We start from the raw sequence: 22,906 nt of genomic DNA on the forward strand, positions 1-22,906 counted from the left end.
TTTGATGCTTTTGTCTGGCTAATTGAAGAGCTAAGCGTGAATACAGTATTTCAGTCTACAGCAGCAGTGGTAAGGGTAAAGTGGAGAAAAGAATAAGGAAAGAAAAATTTAAAAAAGAATAAAAGGTTGAAATATCAAACTGGTGGTTCTTAAGACGACAAGAATATTGGAATCACCCAAGGGGCATATGAAATCTGTACATTTCATCCACACCTTCTTTTCTCCCCGTTCTCATTCCCCCTGTTGAGACACATTGTATTACAAATTAGGAGGAAAACATCTCACGTATCCGTTTCCATATTAGCCTCATGGGCATCACCTGAGAGTTTGTTGGAACTGCAGAATCTCAGACACCGTCCAGACCCATTGATTGCATAAGAATCTGCATTTTAGCAAGATCCACAGGTGATTCAGATGCACATTAAGGAAAAAGAAACACAGTACACAGTATCTGTGGCTTGTTTAGAATAATTATGAAGAGGTGTTTTCTTAACTTTTAACTAACATTTTTAATAAATGTTCCAAACACAATATTCAGTCTTTAAATTTTTTTTATTTAATCCTCACAACAACCCTGTGAGATAGTTACTGTTTTATCCTCATTTTATGGATTGGGATACTGAGTAATAATGAGATAAGTAGCTTACCCAAAAGCGGTAACTGATACAGTCGAGATGTAAATATAAGAATTCTAATTCCATTGCCTGTTCTCTTAGCTATTACCTACAGTATCTGCTCTATACTGGGCTACCTACTTTTTAAGGCCAACTAATTATTTGAAAATTTATTTAAAGTTTTAATTTGAGATCAAAATCTGTTTCCCTCATAGATTTTTTTTTTTTAAAAAAGCAAACAAGATCTATTCCATTTTGGTCTAATGTTTTCCTGTCATCTTACCTTTAAGTGCAATAATGGGAAATTCTAGAAATTCCTTCTTTAACTGTTTGAAAAAATACGAAAATTATGACAGCCTGTCCAAATCCACTAAAATATATTTTTATATGCATAGTTTTTATATGCATACTTTTTATATATCAATTATACTTCAATAAAGCTTTTTTAAAAAATAGTAGATGACATACTTTTAAAAATTAACTTTTGAGCCCAGGTGTGGTGGCTCACACCTGTAATCCCAGCACTTTGGGAAGCCAAGGAGGGAGGATCACTTGAGGCCAGGAGTTTGAGACCAGCTGAGGCAACAAACGGAGACCCCCATCTCTACAAAAAATAAAAAAAAAATTACCTGAGCATGGTGGCACACACCATGTGGTAGTTGGGACCTGTGGTCTCAACTGCTCAGGAGGCTGAGTTGGGAGGATCGCTTGAGCCTGGGAGGTGAAGGCGGCAGTGAGCCGTGATCACACCATTGCACTCCAGCCTGGGCAACAAAGAAAGACCCTGTCTCGAATAATAGTAATAGCAATAATAATAACTTGATATCTCTATTTTTTCTCATAAAAAATCCAAAATTTTCTGTTTACCTTTTGGTACTCTCATGCTATAAAGTAAATTCTCTCTTGGATTGAACAAGTAGTTATTTTCTGTTTTCTACGTATACATAGACTGTTCAGCATTCCAACTCAAATTACATATTACTTTTTCAGCTTTTAATATAAATGCTTACTTATTACAAGCATGGTTTACAAAAATGTGGTAGAATATAGTTACCAACCAGTTAATGCTCAAGCAAGTGATGATGTATTTTAAACCAGTGACTCCCCACATGATTCAGTCCCTGAACTACTTCACCCAGTGCAGGTAGATTCTCTGGCAGCCATCAGTTGGATCTGTCCAAATATCTCCTGTTTTGACAGGGGCTTATTGATGTTGGTCAAGACAGGTGTGTATGAGTTCCCTGGGATCATGTTTGAGGGGAAACCTGTGCCAACAGGACTGAGCAGCCACTTTTTCAATGGTATTGAGAAAATTTGTAGAAGATAAAATTTCACCAGCTGCTTGAATCTAGAACTGTGGATATTCAGGTAGCACTGACATTACAAGATCTAATCTGTAAGTTATGGGTTAGGGCAAAATCAATCCAGGGCTGCCATCATGACAAGTAGTGGAAGTTGGAGAGAAGGAGAAATACCCAAAAGATATCTTACACATAGCAGGCAGAGTTTCTTAGTACTAATAAAAAATAAAGTACCAGTGATCACCCTCTATAGCCCTTAAGAGTCCCCTGGTTTCACTGAGCCCCAATATTTGTGACTGTGGCTGAATGCAATCTGCACAAGGTTTCCTTTTTAACAGTTGGAAAAAAATCTCATAGCATAGCATTTTTTCTAGTAAATTTCATATACTTAACAACTTAATCAGCACATACATCTTCCCTTCACACTTATAATTTTATCAGCACATATACTTTACTTTTTGACTCAAATTCTTCTTGCCATCAATTCAAATGCTCCTGCCCTTAGAATGAGAATTTTCCATTAACCCAGCTTTAATAATCTAACTCTCTTTCCCATTCAAATGATGTCACCTCATATAAAACACATTGTATCATGATGTCTCCCAGCCCTCAGTTACACAGTTAATTGCTGCCACTTTATCATGATGAAAAAGAATTTGATGTGATTCTTGGGTAATGATTTCTTGAGTATGTCCTGGCCTATTATCTACTGAGTTACCAGAATGGATTTTTGAGAGAACACACAATTATTCCCATTCCTTTTAATTTCCATTAACTTAAGCCATATGATAGAACATTACAGTTGTTATATATTTTATATGAATATAAAATTAATATATAATTTATATATTTTGAAATATTTAGTGGCAAGGAAAGATAATAGTAAGTGAAAACATCAGTGTATAACACATGAATCATAAGTGTGATCCCATGTATGTGTATACCTGGTAGATGCTTGTCAAGGTGCCATTAAGGTCTTGGGTTATTGGCATCTTAATGAAATTCATTTAATTTTGTTAAGATTGGTTTGTTAGTAAAATCACTTACATATTTTTTAAATGCATGCATATCTGTGGAGTCAATAAGAAAAATAAGGAAGAATATACAACAAATCTTAAGAGCTTTTGAGGTTTTTTTTTTCTTTCTTTTGTATGTACCTACAAAATTTTCTATAATGGATCTCTATTGATTTTATATTTTTTACTTTCTATTTGTCTTGGAATTTCTATTACTTTATTTATAATTCACTCTAGATTTTAAGTACTAGACAACTATTATTAACTCTCTGGAGACTGGTACTATAAATCTGACCCTTTCTGTAATTTTTTTTTCTACAGTACACTAGTGTCTCACAAAGAGTCCACAGAATTCACACTGTCATGATATTTTATAGAAGAAATCATTTTATGGGAAATTTCTTTTGTTAATAGATCCTTCCAATGCTAACATTATTCTATATAACAATGCTAAAGTTAGTATGCCTAAATGCTCAAGTTGGTATGCTAAAGTTGGTTTAAAAATTAACCTATATACAATCTTCTTGAATAAATCTTCAACTTTAAATAAAAATTCTTATTTAAAAAGTCTTCCTGTATATAATGAGAAATATTGATGAATTTGACTACATAAAAATAAATGCTTATACAGTAAAAAGTACCATAAACAAAGTTATAATCTAAACAAGAAACCTGGGAACGCTCTTTGCCAGCCATTACATGTAAAATTCCAGTTTCCTTAACATAACATGAGCTCTTTAATGTGAGAAGCAATAATCGACCTAATTGAAACATGAGCAAGAGCCATGGCTGAGCAAACTAATAGAAGAATTACTATGGAAACAGTGAGAAAAATGAAAAGAAGTTCAACCTCATTCATAATTAACGAAATGCAAGTCAAAACAAAGATATGCCCTTTTACTTATCAGATAAAGAAAAAATGATTTGATAAAATCCAGATTCTTGGTATTATAACTTGGTATAACCTTAACAGAGGACGTTTTGTAAATATCTATCAAAAACGTAGCATATACAAACAATTTGGTTCAACAATCTGTTTAGAATTTATTATACTGATACATTCATATAAGTACAAAAATTCATATATATATAAATATTATTATTGAGACATTTTTGTAGCAGCCAAAAGGAAAACTGAAAAAAACAGATTAAGGCTCATTAATAGCAGACTGGTTAAATGAACTATGTATCAGCACAATGAATGAAATATTGTACAGCCATCAAAATGAATGAGATAGATTTATATATGCTGATGTAGAAAATCTGCTAGCCATAATAAGTAAAATAAATGAAGCAGAGAAGAAAACACTATGATGTACAAAAAGAAAAAACTATAGATATACATATTTATATGCATGTGTATGCATTTTTTATGATTATACATATTTATATGCATGTGTATGCAAGTCCTAGAAGGAGACATAGGTAACTATTAGTAGTACCTCTGGGAAGTAGATGCAGAGAAAAGTAATAGAGGGCAAGGATATGTTTACTTTTATTTTACATCCTCCTGTAACTTGACATTTATACAACACGTTAGCATTACTTCTGTGAAAAAGAAAAACAGAAAAGGTAATCTTTTAAAAAGGTATTTTTAAAATTAGGGTAAAATAAAATTTGCATAAGCTTTATACTAAGTAGTAGAATCATTTAACCAAGTTTAGCTGTAGATTCACAAGTAAAAATCCAATCTATTTTCATATTCTTACATTTAGTAGCCATGTCTATAGAAAGAAATGGCTAGGAATGAGACTGCACTATTTTACCCTGAAACATTCTTTTTCTCTTTGCCTAATGTATATCTACAAGGGCATTGGGGAAGATGTTGACCACAGGCAGGAAGAAGATGAGATCCTGTGCCCACAACTTAATGCAATCTAGCTCTATATAAGGAAAAATATGTTCTTGATGTGAACCAGATGGTTTCATTCCCTTCAAAAACATTCTTAAGATGCAGTGTTGAAGCTTACTCTGTAAATTAAAAAATAAAAACCTGACTCTATTCCGTGAAATGCTTTAATCATTTTTTTCTTTTTAGGTTGATATTTGACAAATTGATCTAAAATGGCTGGGTTTTTATCTGAATAACTCACTGATGCCATCCCAGAAAGTTGGCACCAGGTAAATGCCTGACATCTACAGCAGTGGGCCTGTCAGCAGTTTTCTCTAATGTGTTAGCAGTGGGGAGAGTACAGGAACCCACACACACCATTATCTTGTGAAAGAAGTAGAGGAAGCAGAAAATAATGAAATCCCAGTCTTACCACATCCCCTCCAATATACAGATTAAGAGCATATGCATTTATATGGTTTTAAACATAAATAACATCAGAATTACTAAGTTATTTCCATTCATGTACTGATAATGAATCATGCGAGAAAGTCCTTTGGCAAGGACTCCACGTGGCCACAGGTGATTGTTTTGAGCAGTGTTCTTCCTGTGTAGGGCTTGAGAGGACCAGGAGGGAAATGACTGTACTCTCTTGTCAGCTACTTCCTGCGCCATTTGGGTTCTTTGATACCCCAGTGCTCACTTTCAGAAGTCTTAAGACCATAAACCTTAACCATTGACCTTCTCACCTTCAGAAAACCCAAATGTCTCAGAGTTTCATTCTCACAAACTTCTACCTTCCTCCAATGATGAGATATAGGAAAAAAGACAACATGAAATTGGAGATGGAGGTGCCCTCTCAGCCTCTTTACAAGCATGAGTCACACGGCAGGGCATTAAACTCTCTCGCAACCTGGTGTGGAGCACAGCAGGGTTAGCCAGGACTGCTTTGTCTATCTAACTCTTGTTACCTGGACCTGTGTGATATTTTTCATAACAAGAGTCTGGGATTTACCGAACTAATAAGACTATCCCCCACTCCCCTTACAAAAACTCAGTTCAAAGAACAAGCCCTCGGCTTCTCCTAGTCCCCTCCAGGGAAAATGAAGAGTAGCTTGTCCTATTCTGAATATGTTGTGCTCCCATTTTATCAAAGTAGAGGATAGATATGTAGGTGCTGAGTGGGTAGATAAATATTAGAGGTGATGCTGCTTCTTTGCTGTAATAGATTGGCAAGTAGGAATCATTTTCTGGAAGGTATTCCACAGTGGTGGTGTTCGAAAACTATTTAGAATGCCTTTAATCTTGGGAGATAAAAATAGTAATGCTTTACAGAGTCCTGTCAATGGATATCTTTAGGGATGTTTTGTTTTGGGAGGTTTTTTCTGATTTTGTTTTTTTCAGGTCTAGCGAAGCTTGAGAATCTGGACTGTGCAGATTTTCCGCAAAAAATCCACTCTGGAAAGAGTGTATTAAGATACATATCCTAGGATGACACAAAGGCAGTATACTTTATCTTAAAAGTATTGAACAGAAGGAGTTTTGTCCATGATACCCCATCAGCCCAATAGCAGGAAAAGCAGGACACTTACCCAGGGGGTTCTTACTGGAAATGATTCTTGGAATCAGCCTTCCTTCTACTGTATTTGGGAAATCTTTGGTTTCTAACATTCACACATCTGTAGCAAAGCTTCCCAAATAACTATGATGTTGTACTTAGGAATAACAAAACATGGAAGAAAACATTCTGTGAAATTTTAAACTTTTTCAAACCGTTAAGTTTCAGATGAATAAGCAAAACATACTTAATTCTAAGAAGCTATTTTTTGTTCATCAAAGAACTGATGTTATACCAGTTCTAATATTAATTATCAACTTTTCCCTGGTTTTCCTGCAAAATAATCTCCAAGGCCCTATCTCAATCCGTGGGCAGTATACTGAAATACAAAAAGTGTTTGCAAAAGGACCTTCTGAACTTTGCAGTCTCCCTTTAAAACTTTTACCAACTTAAAACTACAGAACTCTGATCTCTTATTGATTTAAACCAGTGATGTGTAAACAGCACTTCAGAGGTTGTTTTACAGGACCAAAAAATTTATGCTGAAATCTACTCATGACACATGGGAAAAACCTGATTAGTACATTTAAACGAATAAATAAAGAACCATATTCAATGGCTTAAAATTTATAGACCTGCATCATCCAATATGGTAGCCATTTACTATATGTGGCTATTTATATTTAAATATAAATTTATTAAAATTAAATAAAACTAAAAATTCAGCCCCTCTGTTGCATTACCCCCATCTCAAGTGCTCAGTAGACATGGGTGGTTAGTGGACAGCACAGATTTAGAACATTTCTATCATGAGAAGTACTACTGGACAGTACTGCTGTAAACACATTTATTAATAATGCAGCAGACTTTCATGGCCACTTGGTAAGAAAGTTTTCTACTCTTTTAAACTTATTTGGGAAATTTTTAATACTTTTGAAATTCTGATTTCCTCAGTATTAGATTATCTAATATACAGCTCTCACAGACCACTTTTTGTTTTTCCTGTTTGTTTGCATATTAAAATATATAGGATTAAATGTTTCATGTGCTTTTCTAAAGTTGCAGTTCTTGATTTCTTAAAATTATGAAAAGAAGTACCCACAGTTATATTAAGAACTAAAATATATGGCTGTTGGCTTGGTTACTGACATTGCTGACAGTTCCAAGTAAGCAAAGGTAAAAAAGATGTAGGATCATTTTTAAAGGCCAATACTTTCTTCCTTACTCATTACCTTCTGTAAAATTCTGTAAGATTTTCTTGAGTTTTCCAATAATGATAAACATTTCTCCATCGCACAGACATAATTAATTGATTTTTTAAGCAGTTGGAAAGTCAAACACAGTAAGAGCTAGAATACTTCTTATTTTATTTTTTAATAAAAATGTACATATTAGAAGCCTTTATTTTTATTTAAATTGTATGTCACTGATAAGGTTTGGATATTTGTCCCCTCCAAATCTCATGTTGAAATGTGATCCCCTGTGTTGGAGTGGGGCCTGGTGGGAGGTGTTTGGATCCTGTGGGCGGATCTCTCATGAATGGCTTGGTGCCCTCCCCATGTTAATGAATGAGTTCTTGCTCTGAAACTGTGATGCCTCCCCCTCTCTCTCTTGCTCCTGCTCTCGCCATGTGACATGCTGGTTCCCTATCACCTTCTCCATGATTGTAAGCATCCTGTGGCCTCACCAGAAGCAGAAGCTAACACCATGCTTCCTTGTAAGCCTGCAGAACCAGGAGTCAGTTAAAGCTCTTTTCTTTATAAATTACCCAGTTTCAGGTATTCCTTTATAGCAACACAAGAATAGACTAACACAGTCACAGATAACAGTAGTTTTGCATTTTTCATCAATATAATGATCCTGCTATATTCTTAAAGTTCTTAGTCACTATTTGTCACTAATGTGATAACATTAATAAAATGTGAGTCTCAATTACTTTCCAGTCACTTATACCTAGCAGTTCAATTACATTTAGTTCCTGGACTAATGATCATGTGTTACACAAGGCAAAAAATTAAAAACAAATTTGTCTTTGAGTCATCAAAGCATCAAGGGTTTGAAATAGCTATATAACTAGCTGTGAAAAAGGGATATAAATATCCAGCTGGTATTTCCTTTACACATTTAATAGTATCATTTTTCAATGAAAGCATAAATAAAATAAGTTTGGAACCAGTTTGGAATTTTTAAATATTAATCTCAGAATCTTACTAACAGAAAACAAAAGCAAGATAAATGCTAGTCATTTGTGTCTGGGTTTTTTTTTTTTTTTTTTAATAAACAGAAATGAAGCTTGCTTTATGAAACATGTTTACTCCAAATAACCTACTATTCACACAATTCTCAGTAACATTCTTTCTTTGCTTAAATAATATAGCCAGATGTGCTTAGCACATAACTCTATAGAAAATAATAATTTAAATTAGATTTAGATAGAGATAGATAGATAGATAGACGACAGTTTTTTTAAGACAAAGTTTCACTTTGTCCTCTAGGCTGGAGTGCAGTGACGTGATCGTATCTTACTGCAGCCTTAAACTCCTGGGCTCAAATCCTCCTATCTCATCCTCCCAAGTATCTAGGACTACAGGCACGTGCACCATGCCCAGCTAATTAGTTTTTTAATTTTTGGCAGAGACGGGATCTTGCTACATTGCCTAGGTTGCTCATGAACCCCCAGCCTCAAGTGATCCTCCTGCCTCAGCCTCTCAAAGTGCTAAGATTACAGGCATGAACCACTGCACCCAACCAATATTAATATTTTTAACAATTGAAAAAACTCAAAGAAATAGCTTTTAAATTTAGAGGCCCTGTTTTGCTGACAGGAAAAGCTTTTAGCTGGAATCAAGAGTGCTGTTGTCTTTTGCCTTCAATTAGTCATTCCTTTTAAGACTTTTAAGAAGATTTAAATGTATGAGTCATTTTTTAAATTCCAGAAAGATCTAGTATATCTCAGAAATGTAATAATACAGTGCAGACCCAGTGGAAAATAATTATTTATCTGAAACCGGGCCTTAATGCCTTTCCTGAATCTAAACAAATGTTCAACTCACCCAGAGAACTGGGACAACAGGAACAATGTGGTATTGCAAGTCCAAAATCCAATCCAAAGCACCATTCTTCCTCCCCACCTCTAGCCAAGGCCAAAATACTTCTGCACACAGTATAGACACCATAAAAAAAAACAGAGCCACTGTAGATGAAACCACTCAGGGGTAAGAGCTGTCTTTTGATCTAGAGCTTGCACCTTTGCTCCTCAGTAATACTCCCAGATCGAAGAGGAAAAATAAGATGGGCAGTTTGCTGCCTCCTGGTCCCTCCAGCCTGGTCAGTGAACAGAGTGGGAAGATAAAACAGCTAAGTATCTTCCTTAACAATGCAAAGCAAGAAATCCAGTCTGCTTTGGGAAAGTGAAAGCAATGCAAATTCAGATCATTAATCATAAGAGCATCTCATGTGATATGCAGAATTATTGTATAGCAGTAATGGGCCAGCCATATTTTATTCAGCACTGAACCATTAATGAATGCTAGTCTTCCTTTCACTTACAGAATGTTTATCTATACATGACTAAACAAAGAGGGAGCACTGGAAATGGTCCTGTGAAAAATACTGGCTCACAGACTATCAGCTGAGTTTGAGGCAACTGAGGTAGTAGGAGGCTCCCCCTGGACTTCTGCTAGAATTTAGATTTAAATAGACGGATGAATTAGACAAAACATATTCTCTGAAAGAGTGAGAAATACAATATTCACCAATTAACTGAAGGAAAAATCTACACTGTGAATAAAACAATAAATGTGAATAAATTTGAAAATTTGAATTTTAAACTCCTTAAGATAATGTGACAAATATAACAGACCTAATTCAGCATCTTAAATAGATCTATGTGACCTATTTTGCAGTTTTATTTTCTTAGGACAATGCTTCAGTATCTTTAACTTTCATATTTAATCATTTCTTTTTCTTTTTTGGTTTCTATGGTATCACCATCCATCAATCCATATTGGTTGGAGGGGGCGAATATATATATATATATATATATATATGTCTCCCAAGAGAAAGTAATTCTGCAGTCTTCCTCAGCAGTTCAGTCTAACAATTAAGAACCCTTAAGCTAAATAGAAAAATTCATTTCACAGGAAACTTTTACTCAATATGTATAATTAGTTTTAGTTAACTTTATTAATGAAATGTCGCAAATCAATTAGGTTTGCAATAATCAGATGGCGAGGACCCGAGAGGAACCATTCCTCTCACAAGAGGGGAAGGTGATATACAATTTAGTTGGGAAGCAAATGTAATTAGATTTGATCAACTGAGTATTCCTGTCCTGATATGGAGTCAGTCACATACCCAAACCTGAGAATATATTTGAAAGAAGGTAGGAAAAAACCCAGTATGACTTAGAAAATGTCCTTGTGGTCCTATTGGCCACAACTGGCAGCCAAAAAGGGCTTTGAAACCACAGGTAGACAGGTTTTGTTCAGACAGGGCTATGTTTTAAATTTCTCTTTCAAATCTGAATGGTTTTACGTAGAGCAAAATATAAACTTTCCTATTTGTCACAGACTCTAGCACTCTTTAATGCCTTATACTGGGTGTTTCACACAGTTATTTAACTGCCAAAATCCCAATGACATTTCAGTTTGCAACTATCATGACCTAGAAGTTAGATATTGAACAGTTGTGAGGTACCTTAAAGTTTCTTCCCTTTGCCTCTAGAATAGGAATATCAAAGAAATGTCATGATGATAGGAATACTTTTGAGAGAGGATATTAAACACTGGGTATTCCTACTTAGGGCTGCAGTTTGCAGCAGATTCTATTGTGTTTCAGTCAATACGCGTTTTTGGACATCTACATGCCAGACACTGTCCTCAGCATTGAGCACAAAGTCGTGAGCAAGGCAGACAAAAATGCTTGGCCTCATAGAACTTACATTCCAGTGCATAAAGATGACAACAATCAAGTAAAATTTATAATATGTTGGATGGCATGGAAAATGGAAATAAAGTGGAAGGGAGGCTTCAGGTTTAAAAGAGTGTTTAGGGAAATTCTCTTTAGGAAGAAGGAAGCTACGTGGACATCTGGGAGAAGATCACTCCAGACAGAGGGTACAGCAAATGCAAATTCCCTGAGGCAGCAACATGCTGGCATAGTCAAGGCACAGCGAGTATGCCAGGGTCTTCAGAAACCACAGAGAAGAGTGGATAACAAAAGTGAAATCAAGTATTGAAGAGTATGAACTGACAGGAACTAGAGACATATTTAGAATGGATGCCAGCACAGGAGAAATGGGTGGAATTTTAAAAGCTAAATGATTTAAAGACTTAAAATGCTCTGAAATGTAGTGCAATATTCCCAAAACTGCAGATTTTCCCAAGAAACCAAGCGCATAATTTAGTCATCAATGACTGGTACTGTGGCAATGACTCTAGTAATTAGACACCTGCATTTTATGTCAGTTCCTTCTGGACACTCAGTTACCTTATTTGGTGCTTTTGGTATACTTCAAATATGCATTGCCTATCACTGACCTGTAATCCTGTGTCTCTGAGCCTGAAAATATAACTTTTCATTTAGTAGAGAGTTAGAGCTGTACAACATTGCCACTAGATTATTTTTAATGAAAGCTTTGCCCTTTTAGATAAATACAGCAATGTATTCAAACAAGTCCTAGGGATAGCACTGAATGCAAAATGTCATGTACTGGTTTTTCCATTTAAATTATTTTATCTTCAAGTCTAATAAGAAAATTCTAAATAAAATTATGTATTTGGAATTGTGTGTGTGTCATCCATCCACATATAAGTAGGAAGAAAATTACTTAATGGAAAATTTCAAATAGGCTAACTCTAAAAATGTGCAAATAATCTGAATGAGAGAAAACTATCCACACTTTGTGTTATTTTTCAGTGGTAGCATTTTCTCATAATCCCCATGCTTTTTTCATGTCCTGCTATTCTTTAAGATTTCCTAATGAGGATTAGGAAATAGGCGTATTTAACAATCTGTGTTCACAGGTTGGAAACAAGAAAATGAAGACTAATAGTTTCTCTCCTGCTAATTTGATTTTCTACAGCTCCTCTCCTACCAGCTTAGGCAGAGGACTTAGTTACTATTTCCAACAGATGGGAGCCAAGGAAAAGACAAGCATCTGTGATGTCATGCCTCCCCCAGATGGGTAGCTGCCTCACCAGCCTCCATTAGAGACATCCCCCAGAGTAGGAAATAAGAAATAATCATGAGTAGAATGAGAAAAAAAAAATGCAGCTTCCTTTATTTGAGAAAAACAATAGTAGCTCGATGCTGGGAAGTTCTGTGGCCTAAAGGGCTTTGAAAGTAATGCAATTTCTGATAAAAATAAATGCCATTATTCTTGCTTATTGTCACTGTTTTAGTCAAATAAGATTTTCGCAAGCGTATTTCAAATTGTTATAAATCTAAGTAAATTGGTAATTAAACACTATCATTAGAAAGTATTTTAATATCAGAAAAATTGGACCATAAGAAAGTTAGTTTACCCTTGTATTCATATATACATGTGCTTCATGCTACAAATAGTTAAAATAGTTTTCATTTAGTGAGGACCTGTGACTATATTAATTAATTTAATTTAATCTTCATATTTCTCTAATCGTTAGCGAGTTTGTGACTTGGATAACTTTCAAACAACTAGTACCCTGATGGAAATCCAGAATTTTGTTAACCCAGATCACAGCTGCATACTTAAACACTATGCAACAGGGACACTTACCCCCAAACTGTATCCTGTCAAAATGCCTTTTTAGCAAATTAAACTGAATTGTGTTCAGGGATCTGCAGGTCTAAGCAACATTAGGGAAGGGGTAAGGTGGTCCTCAGCAAGGCCCTTTTCAGAGCACTCCACCAGTGCCCTTGTCCTCCTCGGCAGAGCTCCTCAGCCATACTCCCTTTCCTAGTCTCCCTTATCCCACAAGGGAACCTTACTTCTCTCATAGAAGCCCTGGTCTCACAGAACTAAAAAGGAGGCTCCTAGAAATGGGGTTGTGTTGAGTGACAGAGATGTGGGGCTCTTTAAATTGAAATATAATCCAAAGAGAACAAGATCTAGTAGAATTTAGGTCCTAAGGCTGGTTAAATTTCAGGTCCCAAGGCTGGTTAATAGTACAAAGACAGTTATTTATTTATAACTAGTACAAATACAGTTATTTATTTATAACTATACAGGAATTTATTTCCCAGTACCTTTTGTATTACTAACATCCCATAAAACCAGCCATGTTAGGAACTAGAACATTTTGAGAATATGCAATACATAACCTTAAACAAGAAGTTTTCATTCCTAATTTAAAAAAAAAAAAAAAAACTAGTTCATCACAACTTCCTTCAAATCCTTCTGCCACTGATTTCTCTCCTGAAAAGAGATATTATACAGCATTTTAGAGAAAACAAACATCTCTAAGTCACAAGGAGTGGAATAATCAAAGGGTTGAAAATTGCATTTTAAGCAAGATTATGTTTTTTTCTTCGAGTTCTCTGAATTTGAATAGTTTCTTAACCTTAGTTTTTTAACTGCTCTGAAAATGATTTCTGTCCCTGGTGGACTCTTGTTTCAATGCAGTATTTTGTCTGGTAGAGTCACAGAGTTAAGCCATCATTCAGATGAGGAAAAAAAAAAAAGAGAGAGAGAGAGAGAGAGAAATTAATCTCAATGGCACAGTCTCCTTATTCAAAAAATAAAGATAAAACTAAATCTCAAATCCAAGAATGAATCATCTTTGAGATTCTCCCAACTTGTGATCTAGTTTTAAGGGCAAAAAACTTTAGGGAAACTGTTGGGAGAGCAACTGGTGCCTGGTACTGTTTCACACACATGGCCTTTCTTATCTATTGCTCACAACACTTAGACATAACTGGAATTGTTGCCTTTATATTGTGTTGCCATTTTATAAAGGAAGACAGAAAGGATCAGAGAAAATAATAGTGAATTTCTATTAATTGGACACTTACTGGTGTCAGGCACTGTGTCAATCACTCCATCTGCATTTTCTTATTTAATCCAACAAAAAAAAAATAGGCTAAATTATCTTATTGGCTCCATTTTCTTTACAGAAACTGAGCCTAAATTTCCCAAATGGCTAACCAATGCCAGGGCCAGCAACTCAAATTTGGGAGTAATTCTGACACCTTGGTTCCAACCATTTTTCTCCCAGAAATAACCCACCAAATTCACCAGAGGCTAAGATATTAATTAACTGCTACAATTACAGCATTTTAAAAAAAATATAAATGAGCACTGTGCTAGTATTTAATTATAGGTTTATACTGATACTGGGTGCAAGTATAAGCTAACATCATTTTGAATTATAGTAGAAGAGTCAGCAGCTCTGAGAGGAATGTTCAGGATAGAATAAAGCAGATATTTTTCTGTCACATTTCAGTGAGGAAAATTGTTAATTCATATGCCACCAGCCATCGGCAGAAATGCAACAGGAAATGAAGAAAAACTTAACTACCTTAAATACGGTGGTCTGTAGTACAAATTATTGTGCTGTGAATTAGTTTCCTTCTGCTGTAGAATTGATCATTTTGATTATGTAGACAAGCAGTGCAAGACATTACTGAAATTATTCTTGAATCCCAGCTTTGAGATCTATATAAAACACTAGGCAATTTGCCTGCAAATACATAGAAAACAATTTTTAAAAGGATTGGGATGAGTTATTTTCCCCTCTGTTAAATATTAGCCTTTGAAATGAACCCAGCTGATCTGCCAAATAACACTTGAAAATTGTTGTGTTTTAATAAAGTGACAGACTGAGAGGGAAGCCACACTAAACGTCCTTATGCTTTTAGAGGCGTTACAGGGCAGGAACATTATGCAATAATGCCTTTTAAAAGAAGTGAGCTTCCTAGTATTACACCTTGCCTGGCAACAAATGTAACCACTTAGTGAAATGCGGGCGTAATTAGAATCTATGAAAATCTAGCATCAGAATCCCAAACCTCTATGCAATATTCAGTAAATTACAGCTTTTATGTCTAATATTTTCAACCATTCTATTTAAATATGTGAATATATGAGTGTGGAGTTCTTTAGGAGGCCTGCCCATATGCTAGGGAAAGGTTTCGTCATTTCTAATCAGGATGACCCTGTAAATGGGACGCCTCATGTTCAAGTTTCTGGAAGCCTCAGAGCCTGGGCTGCTACTGGCAGAGGATAGACCCAAATGGACTACTCTAGTGAAAATCTCCAGGTGAACGTGGAACGCAGTGAAAAGCTGAGGTATCCAACTTGCAGTTGAGGCCACCAGGAATTGTCACCTCTATTATAACTTTAACCAGGCAAGCTCAGTCTCATGTATTAGTTTATAAAATTGCAACAGAGCCTTATAAAATAAGACTGAAAGGACACTAGTTTTGTTTTTGTTTTTGTTTTTTTTGTTTTGTTTTGAGAAGGAGTCTTGCTCTGTCCCCCAGGCTGGAGTGCAGTGGCGCGATCTCTGCTCACTGCAAGCTCCGCCTCCCGGGTTCACGCCATTCTCCTGGCTTAGCCTCCCAAGTAGCTGGGACTACAGGCGCCCGCCACCGCGTCCGGCTAGTTTTGTATTTTTTTAGTAGAGACGGGGTTTCACCGTGTTAGCCAGGATGGTCTGATCTCCTAACCTCGTGATCCGCCCGTCTCGGCCTCCCAAAGTGCTGGGATTACAGGCTTGAGCCACCGCGCCCAGCCTAGGACATTAGTTTTAAAACCGATATAGTATGACTAATTAAATGAAATTTTATTTTAAAACCCTCATAAAAGTAGTAAAATTGGTGTTTTAAATAAACCAAATGGGAATTCAACCACTTTAATTTTTCCTTTTGCTCCAATAGGAAAATAAATGCTTTAAAATTTGAAGTTAAAACACGGGTTTTAAATATATTGAGATAAAAACTGTTTTGTATAGGCATTTTGAAAAAAATGAATTTTGTTCCCATGATTTGTGACTGGCCATTGATTTCCGTGTTTAAGAGTAGGAAGGTGTGCTCAGCTGTCTACTAGAAATAACAGCGGAGATTCAGTCTTGTTCCAAATGGAAGGGCTCCTATGCGGTTTTCTCCTTCATTTCTTAAAGTGTTGTGATTTTTTATTCCCTGGTGTTATGTCTTGAGATTTTAAATCTTAAAACATGCAATTAGGTATTGAAGTTGAAAGCTGAAAGTCTCAGCCAGCTAGTAATGGTTTTTTAAAATAGGTAATACAGACCTCTAGTGGTTGAACAGTTTGAAAGCCTCTGCAAGAAAAGGAAATTGTACAGAAAGTGCCTGCATTTTAAGGGGAAAATTTAGTTAAAATTATTCAGATGAGAAAATTCACGTATTTCATAGAAAAAAAAAAAAAGCCAGAATGGGCTTCAAGGGAAGGTGGCACGCTTCCTGTCCTTTTAGATGTTCCTCAGTTCCTCTAAATAAGCAAAAAAAACTTTGGCCTAAGGCACAGCAAGAAGTCTGGATCTGTATTATTTTTCTGTAAAAGATCCTGTGAACAGAGCTGCTAGATCTCTGTATTGTGTGAAACATGTATTTTTGTACACAGTTTTACCTCACTGGAGCTTTGCTTCCTTTACACTCCAGGGGCTCCCCATGAAAACAGAATCTCCAGCCACCTCAACTTGCCTGTCCTGTTCTCTGGTTCTGTCCATGGGCAGCCACACTTCAGTGAGCTCAGGGATTGGACGGCTCTTTAGTCTATATGAGAGGGAAACTCCATGTGCCTCTAGACTAGTGCTTCTCAAACCCTAAAGAACACCCAAGTCACCTGAGGAATCTGCTTAAAATGCAGATTCTGTCCTGGGCGGTGAGGCCTGAGGCTGTCTTGTTCATAAACTCCCAGTTGATGCTAACGCTGCCCATCCAGGGCCACCCGGAGCAGCAAGCCGGTTCCATGACAGCTCTCTTTATTTTTTAGTTACATTTTTTGTTTTTACTCATTTCTTTTTTGTTTGCCCTTTTACTTTAATGACATCTCTTACATTTTTAATATTTGGATCTGTAAAAGATATAAAGTTCTCTTTCACTTCACTATGCACAAGTATTTCTGGCAATCTGTTATTGAAGTTTTGAGAGGTTGATCTCACATTTTAAATATAGATTCAGTGCCATCTCTTTATCTTGAAAAGTTCTTGATAGTTGTGGGCATCTCTCTAACTGCTTGAAGCTGTTGGGCACTTGTAGCTACAATTAAATATCTGATTAGCCATATTGGGAGAGTGGGTTAAAACAGGTTTCATGCATGTGGTAGATGTGTAGGAAGCTAAGGGCCCAAAAAACAACCACATCATAAAATCAAGCAGAATAACACACACACACACACACACACGCAGGCTCAAAGCCTAAGTGTCAACAGACCAGAGGAAAGCATGGGAGAATGTATTTTTCATACCAAATCTATTAAAATTCTATCATCTAAATAACTTCCCATCATAGCATGTGGTCAACCTTATTTTTCAAATCCGTAATTTTAGAACTTATGTCATGGGGTAATCTTTAAAAGGCTCTTGCAAACTTTTAACATCTAGTTTCAAATCAAAAATAATATGTTAACAAGCTGTAGCATAGAGGGAGTACATAAATTATCATCGTTGCCCTGCATGAATAGTAATTCACAGGTTTGGCTCAGACACAACTTAGATGAAATAATTAACTATGTACAGTACTTAACAATATAAAAGTAATTAATCTAGCTGCCTCATACTGGTTTGGCCTAAATAAACATGCAATAAAAAAGCCATAGGATTTTATTATTTTTTTACTCAAGTTACTACTTTAGTATGTTGGAATTTTAATATGTCAGAAGAAAGATATCTTTGCATTAAAAAATCATTTTCTTTTCAAATGTTAATGTACTGATTATAACTAAGTGAATTCCATATATTTATAATTGTGGGCAGATGTTCTCAATTAATAGTTTTATTCATTCTACTTCACAGTTTAGTGAAAATGATTATTTTAAATTAAGGTGTAAATAGAAAAAATGAGCTTTTGATTACTATAAATCACACAGAATTTGTTGGTGGTACTATAATCCTGTGTAGGTATAGCTTTGGCAAAACATTTCAGATAAGCTTGGTTTTTGCCTCATGGGTTCTGGGAGGAGGTGAGTTGTCTATTTGTCCTATAAGGTCTTTGCCAGCAGGTTCAGAAAGGTAAAAGGACAAGGTCATTAACTAGCTAGAGTGCAACAAAGAAGGTAGTTATCCCTGTGTGGTCAAGAAAAAAGGGCTCAGGTGATCTTGTCCAGGAGAGAGTAGGTTCGTTCAGCTTCAGTCCTTTTGGTAAAAGCCCACTCTCAGTGTATGAGTGTTCCTTTGCCTAATCATCTAGACTATAACATGTTTTCCCCTATATGACTCCATTGATTAATTGTTGCAGTATTATCCCCACTTCATAAATGGGCAGAGAGGAGGATGAGGCTGAGTAGTTCTTCTAAAATCAAGTAGCATGTAAGATGTAGTAGCAAAACTCAAACCCAGAGACTTCTGCTTCCAGCCAAGATGGAATAACAGGGACTAGATTTACCTCCCCGTCTAAAACAATTTTAAAAACTGGACATACATATGAAACAATGATTTTCAAGAGAGTGGACATCAGATAACAAAGGGCAGTGATCCCTGGAGGATAGGAAACAAATGACCTGGGATTGTCCCAGCCCACTGCCTGGAGGGAGTTTGTAGGCATGATACAGGGATGGTACACCCAGGTGGAACTCGGGGTCCTTCCTGAGTTGAGGAAATGGAGCTGGGAGTCCAGAGAGGCCAAGGAGGCTAGAGTTCAGAGTACCAGAGAGTTGAGAGCTGCACAGAGAACCCAGAGATCTGCAAAGGGTACCCCTTGTGCTTCAGTGCATGTGGGTAAATAATCACCCAAACATATTAGAGAGAACAAGCCCAGAGGTCATCAAGAGCTAGAAAACAGTTCCTATTTCCACCAGCCACAGTGGAAAGTCTCATAATTCACGGAGCATCAGGGTAGCATACTCATTAGGTTCTTGCCTCAGGAATGGGAAAAATTTAGCCCTAGACTAATTGCTGCTCTGGTCCCACCTAAGAAACCTTAAAAGTCAGACTCAAAAGAATTAAATTATTTGCAAGTAACTCAACTGCTTTTCAGAAAACAGATGGAGAATTTTTGTAGGAATACAAAAGCATCCAATATCCAACAAAGTAAAATTCACAATGTTTAGCATCCATTATAAAATCACCAGGCATGCAAAGAAGCTAGAAAGTACAACCCATAAAAAGAAAAAAAATGAATAGAAACAGACCCAGTCAGTAATGACACAGATGATAGGATTATTACACTATGACATTAAATGGTTATTATGACTATTTCATATGTTCAAAATGCTTGATGGAAGTTTGAACATATTAAAGACATGGGAGATATTATTTTAAAAAAGACTGAAATTGAACTTCTAGAGATGAAAACTACAACGTCTGAGATGAAAACTTAAACTGGGACTTCAGATGCTCAGACTACATTTGTTTCACATCCCCCACAACATTCTTCCCTGGACACTGAGTTTCCTCCCAGCAGCTGAATACTTCATGCTTAATACTTTCTTAATGCTGAACTCTCAGAAAAAGTCCTTCATTCTAAGAAGTGGTGGGAGGGTGCCACTCTATAGTCCCTTTCTCATCTCACTCTGGTCCCTGCTGGCCTGGAGCAGATTCCACTCCCTTCATGCACTGATACTCCACTCTAGACTGAACCCCCTCACGAGGTAGCCATCAAGCCATCAGCAGTCCTCAACATGACACCTTCTGAGTCAGTTACAAGAGTTTGCATCATCAGACCACCATTTTCCATCTCTGTTTTCTGACTCACCCCAAAACTCTAGTTAAAAATCATGACATGTTATCTCTTCACATGAAATACAGTTGAAAAGGAAGTCAGCATTTTTGCAGCTCCCAATGCTTCATATCTAAGGAGCTGTGTACGAAATCGTGAACTATGTTCTTCCAGCCAGCCAAGCAATTAAGCAAAGTATACATGTCCATGTTGTGCTTGTACAGAGTTTGAAATATGCTCATGAGAATTAAACTATTTTTCAATAAATCTGAAAAATCAACTTGCTTGTCCAGGAAGTTTTATTCGGGATAGAATCCCAAACAATGAATGCACTAGCCAAGTGTTACTATTAATCAGAAACACTCCATATTCATCAAGGATTAGTCCTGTGTAACTCCCTCAGTCAGTGTAGCAATATGTTCTCTTCATGCACTTTGTGTGTGTGTGTGTGTGTGTGTGTGTGTGTGTGTTCCCAAATCTGCAGTGAATGTATTTAGAAAATACATTAGTATCAAAAATACAAATGTAGCCTTAAAACATAAATGTACAGATAATTTCATACTTGTAGCAGTGTTCACTTCAGAAACACTTGACAAGAGCTATTTAAAAATAAATATTTTCAGTATTTATTTAAAATATTTTGAAATGTAAACTTCTCACCAGTCATATAGCCAGGGCCATTGAATGAGTGTGGCTCTATGAAATAGCTTCAGTTCCTTTCACTACTGATGACCTTTTGAACACTAGATAATATTTGTCAAGTAAATGTCAAAATAGTATGCAGGAAGAACAAAATCATGGATTCTGTTCTGCATTCACTCACATAGAGACATCACTTTGGAGCACTTTAGAGCAGCAACATCTCTGAGAGACGTAACAGTATGCTTCACAGGCTAGAAAAAATGAAAAGGGAAAAATAAGTTGCTAGCAAGAACAATGAGGGATAGGGGTGAAGTTCAGGCTGCCGTTCTGAAAGCTTTCTCAGACTGGGTTAGGTTCATCTCACGCAGTGCAGACTGTGCAGGCTGGCTGTGTGAGATCAAGGTAGACAGTAGCCTCGTCTCATCACATCTCTGTGTTTTCCCATAACCTCCAACTATTCAGCCATGAATTGCTAAATGTAGAATGGAAGGGGAAATGTCTAATAAACAGAAACATACTTCAAGTCTTCAGTCTAGTTAAAACATTGGAATGAGGGTCTGCACCATCTTTCTGGGGCTTGGAGTCTCTTCTTAGTTCTAAAATGAGATGGTTGGCCTGGATCCTAAGTTTCAAAATTGGCAGCCTTTTTAACTAAATCTAATCTGCAGAAGAGTTCTGTTAGGTTCCACAGTGTTGGGTATATATATATATAGAGAGAGAAAACATTTTAAAATAGGATATTTCACATGAAATTTGAAATTTTAAGTTTATATTTTAAAGTTAGCTGTTTTCCCCCACCTCATTACAATTGGCACAATTGACTATAGCTGAGAAGTGACCCTTTGGTCCCCCTCCAAGAAAGGGGGAGGGCCCTCCATTCACCACCATGTCCACTTCAGCTATTTCTCCTGGCCTATATATGTATTTGAATATGGAATGTCTAGAGACCATAACAACAATACAATGCTATGAATCTCTGACTTACAAGGAATCTCTTATGAATCTCTGACTTACAAGGAAAACAAAAGACTGTAGAGGACAGTAGTTCAACCACATTTTAGGTTAAAATAGACTTTACCTGGATAACCTGACAACCAAAACATCTTTGATAATATAGTAATTGTGTATGTTTACCAGACAAAGGGCATACATATATTCTTGTATTTCTCTGAAGAAGAAAATAAATAAATTCGACCCATAAATTTCTTTCTATAGCAGACATTTTTGTGACTTCCTGACTCAAGGAGATAAAGCTACCCTCCAAACCTAAACCAAAAGTCCGTAAGTTGAAGAATGACTTTTTATGTAAAGAGAACATACTAGTTTCTGATAAGATATAAAGACACCATGTAATTTATCTAGTGAATGCCTCTAAGCTGATCATTGATTTATTTATACATCTATAGCTACTGGAATAGACTGATTCCAAAAATGTATTTTCTCTGAATTGGAATCTTTTTCATATCAAAATATCCAAAATTATTAGCATATTATGTTATTCTCACAAAGTCCTAATGAACTTCACAAATCTGCCTGCTCTATACTGAGTACAAAAAATATTTAGCCTAATTTGTTTTTCCATTATTTTATATAGTAATAAAGTAATACCAAAAATGTTATTACCAGAAACAATACAGTGTTGTATAATTATTAGAAAGTGAACTCATGAAATCCTATTAAAAAACAACAATTACCACATGTTAAGTCAGATAATTCACAGAAGAGACTTATATGAATACTAGGGGAGCTGTAGGCAACAAAATTTTTCTCTGAATCCTGCATTTTGAAAAAAGTTTCTGTCATTTAATTAGTTGAGATTTGATTCACCAACCAAAGGTCTATAGTGTGATATGTTTTCTTCCTCCATCGTAAAGTTAACTTAAAGTCATCTGCACTTTATGTGTTTATTCTTTCACTTCTTCCCCAAAAGTAATTTTTTAAATTGCTTTATGGGATTAATAACAAATTGTATCATTATATATTATTGTATTATTAGGGCTTCTAATCTCATTCTAATCAATTTCTTGGCCATGTATAATAATGCAACAAATTGCATCTGTAAAGTAAAATTTTATGAAGCAATTTACTTAGTATATGTATGAGGACATATGAATACATATTGAAAG

The 22,906-nt window shown here is 35.9% G+C and overlaps 1 protein-coding gene across 1 annotated transcript in view; it reads left to right on the forward strand.

Annotated features, from left to right (window-relative positions):
• The first annotated feature begins 4,968 nt into the window (after positions 1-4,968).
• Positions 4,969-22,906, forward strand: part of AGTR1 (angiotensin II receptor, type 1) — a 35,919-nt gene continuing 17,981 nt past the window's right edge. The window contains exon 1 of the mRNA XM_011958918.1: positions 4,969-5,052. The gene's annotated coding sequence lies outside the window, so the exon portion shown is untranslated. The remainder of the gene's footprint in view (positions 5,053-22,906) is intronic.

Source organism: Colobus angolensis, unplaced genomic scaffold (genome assembly GCF_000951035.1).
Source record: "Colobus angolensis palliatus isolate OR3802 unplaced genomic scaffold, Cang.pa_1.0 Scaffold48, whole genome shotgun sequence".
NCBI lineage: Eukaryota > Metazoa > Chordata > Mammalia > Primates > Cercopithecidae > Colobus > Colobus angolensis.